The sequence below is a fragment of the Petaurus breviceps genome, unplaced genomic scaffold (assembly GCF_028583685.1).
Source record: "Petaurus breviceps papuanus isolate PSGF00001 unplaced genomic scaffold, PetGlider_PUasm1.0 490, whole genome shotgun sequence".
Lineage (NCBI taxonomy): Eukaryota > Metazoa > Chordata > Mammalia > Diprotodontia > Petauridae > Petaurus > Petaurus breviceps.
The window spans coordinates 14,180,068-14,191,679 of record NW_027186352.1 but is presented as its reverse complement, the minus strand read 5'-3'; the positions used below and the strand labels follow the sequence as shown (position 1 = coordinate 14,191,679).

Sequence of the window (11,612 nt, the reverse complement as noted above, 5' to 3'; positions counted from 1 at the left end):
CAAGGAGTTTGGAATCTGCAGCTTCTCTCCTTGACAATAGAATTGTTTTGTTTTGGTTTTCATAAGAGAGCAAACTGCTCCAATCAAACTGGCTTGCTGACTATACCCCTGAACATGACATCTTATCTCCCACTTCTCTGCCTTGGCACAAGAAGAATGAAAGCTCCTTGAGGGCAGGGTCTGGTTTAGTCTTCTCTGTGAGTCTTTAATGCCTGGCTTGACATTTAATAAATGTATTTTTTGTATCGAAATGAATTGAAAGTGGGAGGCAAGCAGCTCTGGTACAATGGAGAAGATAGCTGGATTTCGAGTCAGAAGACACAGGTTCAAATCCCCTCTCCATCACTACCTCATTGTATAAGTTACTTCTGGCCATCAGTTACATCCCCTATAAAAATTAAGGGATTGGGATAGATAGCCTGGTCCCTCCCAGCTCGAAATCCTTCAACAAAATGGCCCCCTATGCCTGGAGGACTCTCTTTAGCCCCCTCATAGAATTTCCACCGTTCTACATGATCCCTCCCTTCTATTGACATTATTTGTATTAGCTTGCATATATCCTGTATATTTATGCGTCTATGTGATGCTATATCTCCCACAATAGAAAAGAGTTTCTTGAAGGCAGAAGCTGTTTAATTTTGTCTTTCTATCTCCAGTGTTCAGAAGTAGGTCCTTAGGGAGTAGGCACATAGTAGGTCCTTAATAAATATTTGTTGATTGTAGAATCATAAAGCTAGAAGGAAGCTGAGAGGCCATTCATTACAGCGCCTCATTTTACATATAGGGAAACTGAGGCAAAGGGCAATGAAATAGCTGTCTAATGTTAAATTGAATTTTGAACCAAACAGTTACCACAGAGGTTTTGAGCAGTATTGAACTAGGATCTCTCCTCTCACATCCTGACCTGTTTAATAAGGAACTGTCTGCTCTGCTCACTCAGAGATCTCTCCAAAAGTCTCCAATAATCCTCTTCATAAGAAGACAGGGAAAAGAAGCCCCCTTCATGTGGGGATCACAGTCACCTCTGCATTTACTATGCCGGGACTTTTGCATTCACCTACATCATCTACTACATTTAGCATACTTAGAACATCTAAGAAATGGGCAATCTGGACAACCAAGGGTCCTTCCCATGGTAAAATGTGTAAAAGGCCAGTGCTTGGAATCAGGAAGGCCTGAGTTATAATCCCACCTCTGAATCGTGATGACAATGCTGAACTCCTAGCCTCAGTTTCCCCCTTTGTAAAATAGGGGGTTGGTTGGATTAGAAGGCATCGAAAATCCCTGTCAGTTCTAAATCTTTCATCCTATATTAGTTTGTAGTAAGAAGGGTTTTGTAAGTATTCATTCTTCAAAGTAATGATTGATTCCTAATAAGAAATTTAGGGTACCTTCTGTTGGCACAGGTGGGCTTCAAAATGATATTATTTGGGATGACTTGTTTTTCAAACAAAATTCAGCAGTTTCTGTAAACAAGTGTGACTTCAGAACTTCTGTCTGACTCTGGTGACCTGGTGAGCTGGTCAAAGGGCTGCTGGGCCAGGGGAGATAGGCCGAGTTAACGTTTAACTTCCTGAGATTCTAAACCAAACTCAGAGGCACTGAACCTTTGGAGTTTGATATGATGAATAGGGCATAAGCAGAGCGACACGTTGCTGCCAATTCTCCATAACCAAGGAACGAGTTTCCGGGCGGGGATCGCTGGAAGGGCTCAGGTATGGTACCTGGGCTTTGCTTCTTGTCGTTTGAATTCTTAGGATCTGTGCAATGGGTGAGAAGTGGGCGCTGGGTGAGGGCATCTCGGAGCCTCATTTGGACTAAAAAGGGCTGTGGACCAGCTGATAACTGAGTCTTACTTCTTTCTAAAGGAAAAGGAGGCGCTGGACACATTGTGTCACTGGGTGATAGGATGGCCTGCCCTTTAGCTGAAAATGCGAAGCACATTTCTGAGAAGGGAAAAAGTGTTGACTTGGCACTCTGGGATCTGACCCATTCATAGCAGTGGACAGGGTGCAGGGTGGGCTGCAGACCTGCTTGCTTAGAAATATCAAATAGTTGAGGATTCAAGAGACCAGTTCCCAAACTCTGCCTCCAATTTCCAACTAATTATTGGCTCCTCAATGTTTCCCTCCTCACTCTGGGTATGTTCTTATTGACTTCACTGCCACAACAGAGCCTAGCACATAAGGAGCTTAATCAGTGTTGGTGGTTAACAGAGATAGGACTGGACATGTAGTCAATACAATCTGGGTTCGGATCTTGTTTCTGATATTTCTTAACTGTGTAGCCGCCAGAAAATAATTTCATCATACCCCTGAGCCCTATCTTCTCCTCCTGAAAATGGGCATGTTAAAAACTATAGCCTTTACCTTATAAGGTTCAAATAAGCTAATGTATGTAGAGGTTCTGAAAACCCTATGTGTGATCTATTAAATGTAAGTCATTATTGTGTTGTTGTCATTGTTGTTTACCTTGAAAATTACTCCTTGAGGTAAAGAGACAACAATTTTGTGGGGCAATTATTATTACTCCATTTTATAGATGAGAACACTGAGGCATAGGAAGGTTCAGTGAATTGCCTAGAGTCACACAATGCATATGGGAAAAAACTCAAACCTGAACGAACCCAGTTCTCTGGATGCCAAGTCAATTGTACTGTGCTTAGTAATTATTATTAGGAATAATAATTATTTCATGGTTATCATTATTGCAATCTCCCTCTGCACAAGGGGATGGATGCCCTTAAGTAGAACACTTTCAACTCAGGCCAAATAAATGAATGAATCAATGAAGAACTGAAGAGTGGGGTGTGCTGGGAGAAAATATGCTTTGGACTTGTTAAAGCTTAGATGGGCCAGGCCAATCATTAGATGGTCCTCTTCCAGAGTGACCCGGCTTAGTGGTGTGTCCCAGATAGCTCACTCACAATATTCTCCCTTTCCAACTGCTCATTTGAAAAAGAAAGGCTTAGGGGCAGCCAGGTGGCACAGTAAGAGCACCAGCCCCAGTGTCGGGATGACCTGGGGATCAAATCTGGGCTCCGATACTTAGCACCACACCCAGAAATAACTGGCCACGTAACCTTGAGCAAGTTACTTAACCCCGATTGCTTAAAAAAAAAAAAAAAGGTTTGGTTCATCAAGCTCCTTAATGAAAGTCAGGTTATACTTTTTTTTAATTGGCATTATTAGCAAGAAGAATTTGAGCCAGCTATCTGGGAATATTCTTTCAGGAAGCGCCAAGCCCCCAGTTTGACAGTCACTCACTTGAAGTGGTTTAGAGGCCTGCTGACCAAAAGTCTTATTTCACTCTGGTCTCATCTAACAGGGAATGAGTTTTCTTCTTTGGCTTCATCAAATCCAGGGGGATCCACTAACCATGTTGCAGGTCTTTCTCTTCTATGTTGGTCTATATTTTATGGGTTTAACTAAAGCACTCTGGCCATCTAAGCTATGAACACATCTTGGCCATCTTTAAGCTCCTTGAGAGTAGGAGCTGCTTCATTCTTAGCATGTGTATCCGTAGGGACTTCTTCATAGTAGAGATTTAATAAATTTTCAATTGATTGATTTATTGATTGATACCAATAATATGATGCACTTCTCCAAGCACCCAGGCCTTCACTTTGTCCAAAATGTGAGATAGACATGCAAATGGTTTCTCAGTCGTTTCTGTTGTGTCCAACTCTCCGTGACCCCATTTGGGGTTTTCTTGGCAAAGACACTGGAGGAGTTTGGCATTTCTTCTCCAGCTCATTTGACAGATGAGGAAACTAAGGCAAACAAGGTTAAGTTACTTGCCCAGGGTCACACAGCTAGTAAGTGTCTAAGGCCAGATTTGAACTAGGTCTTCCTACTCTGGGTCTGGAGCTCTATCCATTGTTCCCCCTAGGTGCAAACCTCAGGTCTATTTTCTGGGACTTCAATTTCTGGAGAGATATTGATAATGCCTAGATATCACTAATGACTTCCTCCCCCTACTCATTATACAGCAAGATGAGGAAGAAGGAAGAAGGAATCTAGTAAAGAGATAAAACAAATGGAGCACTTTGCTCCTTACAAGGCTAACTCTTCATGAGGCAGTGTGGCCTAATGGACAGGGAGCTGGCCTGGGAGTCAGGAAGAACTGAGTTCAAATCCTGCTTCTAACAAAAACTATCTGTTTTTCTTTTGGTTTTGTATCTCCAATGCCAAATATAGTGCCTGGAACATAGTAGGTTCTTAGTAAATGCTTGATTGATTGACTAATTAGCTGTGTAGATAGATCAATCTCTCAGTGGCTGGATCAACTCTCTAAGGTTAGGAGTTAAGGAAAAGTTTCTCATCTGTATCAGTGGATGGAGATTAGAGCCTGGTATAATCTCCAAGTGTGGATGAAGTCACAGATCTAGACCCATACCCTCTCTCTGCCCCTCTCTCATCCCAGATTCCCAAAAGCATCTTCATTTGTTTTTTGGACATTTTTTGTACTACTTTTGTTTTGATTTCATTTGAATACATTATGTACATACTTACATATGGTCACACATATACATATATGTATGTGTGTATTGTCTCTCCCATTATAATGTAAGGTTCTTGAGGGTAGGGACTGCATCACTTTGATCTCTGCATCCATGGCACTCAGTAGAGAGCCTGACATATACTAAAATCTTAATAAATTTTGTTGATTAATAGATCAGATGAGATAATACATGTAAAATGCTTCATAAGTTTAATTAATTACATAAATACTAGTTAGCATTATTGACACAATGACTTTACTTCTATATTCTATCTGAACAGAATAAAAAATCATTTGTAAAGTGCCTCAAATATACATATATAGCATATAATACATATACATATGTAACAAAAAGACTTTCTTATCCAGGTCTCCCGCTGAAAATCTACATGGTACGGTTGACTTGGCATCCAGAGAGCTGGGATCGATTAATTTGGGATTTTTCACATGCCAGCTGTGTGACTCTGGCCAAGTCACTGAACATCCCTAAACCTCAGTGTTTTCATGTAAAATTGGCTAATAATATTTGCTTCACAAATTTTCTTAACCTTGCCTCAAGGGGTTATTGTAAGGAAAGTGTTTCGCAAACCAAAGGGTACTAGAGGAATATCATCTATTGTCAATGCTTCTGAAGCAGTTTTATCAATGTTTGCTCTCCTTTCGCTAATGCAGATAGCAGCCCTTCCAGAGTTGAGTAGGGTGTCTTCATAAATTGCTTCAGTTGAAGAAATTCACATTACACTTCAAAATGTCAAGGGGCTTCTCCTTCCCTTGGTACACATTATAAACTATATCTTCTCAATATATCGATATCTTCTGATATAATTCTTATGCATGTTCTCCCTCTGACATCCAAAGAAGATCTCTCCAAAATGCCAGAGGTCTTCCTCTAGAACTCCTTACAGCCCAGGGGGACCAGTGTATTACTCAGGTTGTTCTTCTAGCATCATTCTCTCTTGCTACATGGTGTGACCATTTCCTTTTCTGGTCCATTATTTCTTCTCACATAGTGGGCAGCCAATTCATTGTTAATTTCTTTTTAACAAGAATTGTTTCATTTTTCGTCTTCATACCCTAAGCACCCAGGAAAGTACCAAACACATAGTAGGTGTTTGATAAATGCTTATTTAAAAAACTAATGAGTTAGACCATAATTATACACATGTGGGATGGATAGACAATAAGCTGGACCAGAATTAAAGAGGAGGTGAAAATACATTGGATTGAATTTGGAAATTTGACCAGTAGTTTCAATGACCCCAACCTGTTCCCTGGCACAAGGACCCATCTCTTTAACACAAATATTACTCTGATAATACAGCAAAGCTACAAACCTTGCAACACCATAATTACCAAAGAATCAAAGTAAAGGGTGACTCATCAAGCAATGGAGAGCCCACACCATTGACACAGGACATTTTCCATGTCCTTATCTGGTCCAGTTCACTGGACTCACCCAATATCTAATGCTTCACAAACATCCACATAAAATAATACAATTTGAAGAGAACCATTACAAAGGATTCAATAATTAGTACCAAATTTGTAATCATGTTACTTCTATGGGACTATGAGCATAGTTCCAGATTTGGACAGATTTTAAGGAAAATCTTCACAGTTAGACAAAATATGCTTTGTTTTGTGATCCAAAAGAACCCCTGTTGACGGAGGATAGGTTATTCCCACATCTGGATGATCAAAAATGATACCTTTCAAAACCAATCTAAACAAATTCAGACAGATAGCATACTGGCCTATAACAACATCATAGCACTAACAGTGCTATGATGGTAGACTCTAGATATGGAATAACACATATATTGTCAAGACGTGATCAATATATTAACTTTTTCTTTAGCTTAACTCAGCTTCTTCATTCCAAACATCCATTTAACACATTGTCCTCTGACACAGGATGTATCATACTTCATAAAGTTTCTTGATACAATGGATAAGGACCAGGTTCCAGTACCACAACTGACCTATATGGACTGTATGCTATTTAATGTGTCTGTGTTCTAGGCTACTCTCTAAGACTATAAGGTGTAGGGAAAGTACTGGTCTGCACTGGTGGAGGAACTCGACTCACCTGGGAATTGCCTATACTACTAAAATGATAGTTCCAATCCCTCTACTTTTTTGTTACAAGGATTTTTTCTGCTAAGCAAGAAGTCATTAGGAAGTGATAATTATGTGTGTGTTTTAAAGTGTGAATCAAGCATTTTCTTTAAGAAAAAAGAAATCAAAAAGCTCTTGAAGTCTAAAGGGAGGGAAGAGATGATGCTGTCCTTCTGGGGATTAGCACTGTTGCTCAATGGTTTGCATTATCTTTTGTGCTTCTGAGTAACACCAACAGCTCAAACAAGGCAGTATTGATTGGCCAATGATAAACACCACTTGTTATCTTATTCACGGAAACAGTAACCAGGTTCCTCTAAAGAGTAGCTCTAACAGTCACAATTCTTCCCAGGGAAAGCAAGCAGAAAGAAGCATCTCACTTTCCCTTCTCTAACTTATAATCAAACTCTCCTCTTCTCCTTAAGAGATGCTTTTACTCCACTATCAAATCTTCTGTATGAAGCAGAATAGAAAGGGAAATTGGTTAATCCAAGCAGAGGTCTCATCTCTCCAGGGTCTCTTGGTCTCTGTGGTAATCATGGAAGTGAAATTCTCTTTAAGTAGGCTTTTTTCAGGATGTTGGGTAATTGCATTCAATGAATTGAGAGCCTCATGGCTCAGGATTTTGCTGAATTCCAAAATGGGTGACTGTTATTGTCATCCAAGATTTTCTTTGTAATTTGGGATGAGGTAGGAGAAAGACTGTAGGATTTTCATTATTCTGTCCATCTATTCCCCTAATCTGATCTAATGTTCAAAAATATGCAAAGCTATTAGTATAAAATTAGGATAGATTTGGAGTTGAAAGGGACCCAGTCCTACTCATATTGTCTATAGTTGAGGAAACTGAAGTCTAGAGTAAGGAAGTGACTTGTTCAAGGTCACAATTGGGGATTCAAACCCATGGGATTCCCTTTCTTTAAAATAAAGCATCATTTTGATATTTGGGGTTTGTACATTTTCTCAGACCCACCACAAACTAATTTGAAACGCCATTTACAGGGCAGCTAAGTGGTACAGTGAATAGAGCATCAGCCCTGGAGTCAGGAGGACCTGAGTTCAAATACGGCCTCAGACACTTAACACTTAGTAGCCGTGTGACATTGGGCAAGTCACTTAACCCCAATTGCCCTGCCCTCTCCCCTCCAAAAAAGTGAAGAAGGAGAAGAAGAAGAAGAAGAAGAAGAAGAAGAAGAAGAAGAAGAAGAAGGAGGAGGAGGAGGAGGAGGAGGAGGAGGAGGAGGAGGAGAAACACCATTTAGTTTCTTTCACTTTTGCCATACCATAAATCAGCATGGTGCAGTGGACAGAACACTGGTCTTCCCATCAGAAATCCAGTCCAAAACTCTATTCACTCACTCATTTGACAAGCATTTATTTAGTGTTTATTATGGGGCAGGCATTGTACTAAATGCTAGAGAGAAGGCAAAAAATGTTCAGTAACTCCCCCTAAGAATCTCGCATTCTTTTGGGAAGGGAAAATATGTACACTTATACATAGTAAAAATATGAAGTCATTTGTTTAGAGGACCACAGAAATTGTGCTATCAGGGAAGGTTGCATGAAGGATGTAGTGCTTAAGCTTACAGGAAACAGGATGCTAAGAGTCAGAGGTGGAGAGGACCAGGCCTGAGATAGAACACTAAGCACAGGGCACAGAAAGTTGTCCAGTTAAGCTGGAATGTAAGGGAGAATAGAGAGTAATGGGCAACACACCTGTAAAGTCTGAAGGGCTTGAAATGCCAAATAGAGGCTTTGGTACCTTATCTTTGGAGCAAAAGGGAGTCATGAGAGCTTTTCAAACAGGGAGGTGACATGGTCAGACCTTTCTTTACAAATACTACTTTGAAAGTTATAGGAAGGATGGGTTGATAACAGGAAAAACATTAAGCATCATCAAGCATTAGGAAGCTATTTCAATAGTCCAGGTGAAAGGTGATGAGAGCTTGAACTAGGATGGTGACTATGTGAGTAAGGAGAAAGGGATGGATACAAGAGAGACTGTGGAGATGGAATTGGCAAGACTTGGATATTGATTGACTATTGGGAAACAAGGAAGAATGAAGGGTCTAGTTGTCTCTGAGGTATAAACCTGGAAGACTGAAAGGATAATGGTACCCCTTATCAGAAACTCCACATCTGTATACTGAGGGGTTAATTCATTCACTTAGTAAACTTTTATTAATCCCCAGGTATGTTCCAGATACTTTACTAAATACTAAGGCTGCAAATAAAAATTATAAGAAAAGGAAGGTGGCAAGGGGGATGAGTTAAATGGGAAAGATGATGTGTTCTGCCTTGGACATATTGAAATGTCTATGGGATATATAATTAGAAAGCTCCAAAAAGCAATAAGTGATGCAGAATCAGAGCTCAAGAGAGATGAGCTGGTTATAAAGATGTCTGAGTCATCAGCATTGAGATGATCATTGAGCTCTGGGGAAAAAATGAAATGAGAGAGGGGGAGGAAGAAAAGAGGAGAAAGAGAGGGGACTGAGAGAGGGAAAGAAGGGGAAGAGGAAAAAGAAGGAAGGAGATAAAGAAAAGAGAGTGGAAAGGAGGAAGAAAGAATGAGGGAAGAAAAGAGAGGGGAGAAAGGAAGAGAGGGAAGGAGGAAGAGATGGGGTGAGAAAAGGGGGAAAGGAGAGGAGAGTGAGGGGACAGAGGGAGGGAAGGGGGAAGAGGAAGAGAGAGGGAAAGAAGAGATTGATAGGGGAAAGGAAAGAAGGAGATATACAGGAGGAAGAGAAAGATAGAGGGAAGGAGAGAGAGGCGGAAGGGAAGAAAGAGAGGGAGAGAAAGAGGTAGGAGAGAGATCAAGTACAGAGCTTTACTTCAGACCCACAATTGAGGATGGGGAATCATCCAGCAAAGGAGACTGAGATGGGATGGTTAGGTACACAAGAAGAAAACCAAGAGAAAACAGTCTCATGAAAATCCATGGAAGTGATGATTCAGGAAGAGAGTGTGGAAAAAAAACTGTCAAGTAATACAGATTGCTCAAGAAGGAGGAGGACTAAGAAAATGCTATTAGATTGGGTGACCATTGGTAATTTTGGAGGGTAATTTCAGTCAAAGGATAGAGGTAGAAATCAGGAAAGTCTATTTGGATTACAGTTTCTTCATCTGCAAAAGGGGAGAAGGGATTGGCTTGAATGATTGAGTTTTAACAGTCTTGAATATTATTTTTTAATCTATCAGAAATGAAAATATTTTCCTATTCTTATGATACTTGTCCAGAAAAAGTAAGTAAGCCATCAATCATTGAGTTCCTTTAATTCAGTAAACATTACTTAAGTATGGATGGTAATTCTTGTTTTGGTCACACAAGTTGATATCACCAATTAAACAACTCTCTGCTTTGCTCCCAGTAATAGGACTATAATATCTGATACCAGTAAGTGAGAAATAGGTTATTCATAGTGTTCAACCCCATGCAGTGACTGTAGCAAGCTTTCCATCACCAAGAGAGGATCCTGCTGCAATTTTGTACAATACAACATTCACTAGGACTCAATCTTTCCAACTTGAAAAAACAAAAGCAAGTACATTTCCAGGACCCCTGACAGATTTTAAAGACTGTAGTTTGGGATAATAGAAACTAAAGAGGTAAATATTCAGATCCTGTGGCAGGTCAGCCCCCAAACTTCTCACTACAGCTGATCGGGGGGTGTAGGGCCAGATGGCTAAGCCAAGAGGCACATCCCTTGCAATGTGGAGTTGAAATACTTTCTGAGAGGCTTGCCAGACATTCCTGGAGGGAGGAGATATCCATGTGCTACTCCCTAGGGGTTCCCCTTGGCATTTGTTCCCCTGATGAATGAATGATAAGAGAAAGATGTGTTAATTATGGGAACCTCACATATCCTTCCAATTCAAGCCAACCTTTCTCCTTTCCCCTTATTTTCTCCAACAATTAACATTCATTCATTCAATAAGGATTTATTTAAAACTCACTATGTACAAAATGAGAAGCTTGCTGAGTGGAGAAAATGCCAGGAAGACCTGAGTTCAAGTCTGCCCTCTAACATACACTGAGTGTGTGACCCAGGAAAAATCACTTAGTTGACCCAGGCATCTCTCTAAGGCTGCAAGTTTGCACATAGGTGTTGTTCCACATTGGTAAAAGGAACCAGAAGTTCTTCCACATACTGTGGTAAACAATTGGAGAAATGAGAAGATAAAAGAAGACAATCCCCCCATGCTCTCACAGAGTTTACATTCTATTGAAGTCTATTAAACATATGCATATGATACCAAAGCTGGACAGAAATTCTGGTACAGGATAGAAGACATAAAGACCCCCAAGATGGCTGCAGAGTGTTGTGTGAAATTGGAGGAAGGAAATATACTAACTGGAAGAATTTGCTAAGGCTTCCTGGAGAAAGAGGTGCTGAAGGTGGATCTTGAAGTTCAGGAAGGATTTCTCAAGGATGAGATCCTTGGAGCATCCTGTGTATGGGGGACAGCATTAGCAAAGGCCACAGCTGGACAAGTTCAGGGAATGGTGAGGACTTCAGTTTAGATGGAAACAGAATGCAAATGAACTGCCATACCCATAGGGAAGACTTCCTGCAAAGGCAGAGTGGTGTGAGATTACAGAATGTCTTATAAACCAAGCTCAGGACTCCAGACTTTAGTCAGTGGTTAGTAAAGTATCACTGATGGATTTTGAACAGAGAAGTAAACTGCTCCATCCTGTCTATGACAAAGATGAAGCTGGCAGCTGTATAATTGTAGTCAAGAAGTCCTGGAGGTGAGGCACCAGTTGGAGAAGGTTTCAAGAGTCTTGGGAGGTACAGGACAAGAGGGACATGAGCAAAGGTCAAACTGTTGCTGTTAATTTTGGAGAACAGGCAGAACAACATGTAAGCAACTCGAATCAAATTTTAGAATTCCTGACATAAAAGTAATGTACAAACTCATAAAGGCAAATTTAGTTGCTCAAGAGGAGGAATTAATTACTATAGTGGTATATAATTACTTTATAT

At 40.4% G+C, this 11,612-nt stretch overlaps 1 protein-coding gene across 2 annotated transcripts in view; it reads left to right on the top strand.

Moving 5' to 3' along the window:
- Positions 1-1,641: 1,641 nt before the first annotated feature.
- The window catches only part of A1CF (APOBEC1 complementation factor), a 117,446-nt gene continuing 107,475 nt past the window's right edge, over positions 1,642-11,612 (top strand). For both annotated transcript variants that reach the window (XM_069101808.1, XM_069101809.1), the window contains exon 1: positions 1,642-1,715. The gene's annotated coding sequence lies outside the window, so the exon portion shown is untranslated. The remainder of the gene's footprint in view (positions 1,716-11,612) is intronic.